This window comes from Penaeus vannamei, chromosome 27, assembly GCF_042767895.1.
Source record: "Penaeus vannamei isolate JL-2024 chromosome 27, ASM4276789v1, whole genome shotgun sequence".
NCBI lineage: Eukaryota > Metazoa > Arthropoda > Malacostraca > Decapoda > Penaeidae > Penaeus > Penaeus vannamei.
Window position 1 is genome coordinate 8,451,321 of NC_091575.1, and position 2,500 is coordinate 8,453,820.

The following is a 2,500-nucleotide window of genomic DNA, read 5'->3' on the forward strand; positions in this document are numbered from 1 at the left end:
TACCGTAGATTCCTCTCTGCACTTCCAGGAACAGGTCAGACAAAAGTTCAAGAAGAACAACGTCAGTCACCTTCTTCAGGTTGACATATTCTTCCATACTCTGAACGTGGATGATGTCAAGCAGAGTTCTGTCTATGAGGAAAGTATTTTCTTGAAAAGTGTTCTGTATTTTCTGTATTTTTCTATATTTTCCTCTGTCTTGCTGGCTGGTTGTCTGGCTCTCGCTCCCCCCTTCTCTCTGTCTGTCTGTCTGTGTCTGACTGTTCGTTTTTCTCTGTTTGTCTGTCTCAATGTGTGGCCATTTACCTCTGCATGTCTGTCTATCTCTTAAAAAACCTAACCTGAAATATTTACAATTTTTCTAACGAATAAAATACAAATATAAAATGCTATCAAAGTCTCAGCTCAGCATAGAAGAGTAAAAAGGTCGAACGAATGAAGTAGGTTCCTCGACCACGACACATGACCATTCCTCCCCACTTGCAGAGTCCCTGGGGCCTCGTGGGCAGCTTGGGAGGCGCCCTCTCCCTCTACTTGGGCATCACCGTCTTCGCCTTGCTGGAGATCGTCGAATTCCTGTGCTATTTGCTCTTCAACTCGTGCCTGTTCATCAGAGGTCGTTACGTGGTCACGACGGACGACGACCGCCCTTCCTCTCCCACGCTGTCGGATGTGGTGTTCGTCAGACGACTCTACGACGCTCTCGGGACGAAGGTGGGGTTCCTCTGCCCGTGTTGGGTGCTGGTCTCGGGGTCCGTTTTCTTTCTCTCTTGTTTGGGTCTGGGGTCCGTTTTCTTTCTCTCTTGTTTGGGTCTGGGGTCCGTTTTCTTTCTCTCTTGTTTGGGTCTGGGGTCCGTTTTCTTTTTCTCTTGTTTGGGTCTGGGGTCCGTTTTCTTTCTCTCTTGTTTGGGTCTGGGGTCCGTTTTCTTTTTCTCTTGTTTGGGTCTGGGGTCCGTTTTCTTTCTCTCTTGTTTGGGTCTGGGGTCCGTTTTCTTTCTCTCTTGTTTGGGTCTGGGGTCCGTTTTCTTTCTCTCTTGTTTGGGTCTGGGGTCCGTTTTCTTTCTCTCTTGTTTGGGTCTGGGGTCCGTTTTCTTTCTCTCTTGTTTGGGTCTGGGGTCCGTTTACTTTCTCTTTTGTTTGGGTCTGGGGTCCGTTTTCTTTCTCTCTTGTTTGGGTCTGGGGTCCGTTTTCTTTGCCTTTGGAATAGTTTTATGTACTTTCATGTCTTTTTTTTCTCTTTACCTGAGTGGTTTTATGTTATGTTTCCTAGAGTGTTTCATTTTTTTTTGTAGTGGTTTATTTTTTCCTGTGAGAGTAGTTATGTTGTCTAGAGAAGCCTCACGCCTTTTTCGATTTTTTTTGTGTGGTTTCATACATTTTTTCTAAGCGGTTTATGTTATTTCCCAGTGTTTTATGCCATTTTTCTAAAGCAATCTTATTTTTTTTTGTAGTTGTTCATATCTTCTATAAAGTGTGTTCATGTTATTTCTAGTAAGTTCAGCATTTGTTGATATAATTGTGATTAACGATACTCCAACAGGCATGCTATCTTTGCCAATATTTGCAATGGTTCTAAATGCAAAATTCAAACCGATACGCTATTTCTCAATACGTGTATGAATAAGTATAAAATAATTTTCTTTTTTCTTCGATAATTCTTTAATGTCGTATATGTATTTTTCGGTACTCATAAACACCTCAAAAAAGTGTTTTCTAGTAATCATAACTGCCATAAATTTCTATCCATAGAAAACTTAATGACACTTTCTCTTCCTGGATTCCAACCTTTGTACCCTCACGACCCCTTTCTCAAACCTCCGACACATCCATGATCCTCTTGCGCAATTTTTAGGCAATGGGAAAAAATAGAGTATTTAGCAGTACATGAAAGCTTTATTGGATGTAATTACAATACATTCCTTGTAGCCATGCCACAAGACCTGTTAAAAGAATTCTGGTTTCTCGTCAGTACCGGTATCTGAAAATCGCTGCATCATCTTTTTTTTTTTATTTTCTTTTTATTCATAATTTCCATAATGTTCGACGAATATGCACCAATAGAGCCAGTCGTGCGCAAAATGTCTTCACGTTCACTCAGTCAAAACGCACTGTGCTTTGTGCTGCAAAATCAAGTGAACGGGTAACTTGACAAAACACATCGCGCAGCGTTGCGTGGCGAACAGGACGAGAGTTAGAAGTAGTTATCAAAATGGCCGCCACTTAGAGCCTTAAAGGTATATCTGTTCGAACTGCGACACGTTACAATTTACCTTTCTATCTTTGTTAGTCACTAAGATGGAAGATATGCACATGTGGCACCAATGGGTCTTGCCCTGAGGAGTCACCAATGATGAACTCTGTCCTCGAACTATAAAATTGAAAATAAAATTCAAATTCACTATGTATCCTCCAATTATTACCTTCATTATCATTAAAAATTACATTTTTGTATGAAATTGTCCATTTTATTGGCATTGCCTATAAAAAATAATGTTATTTT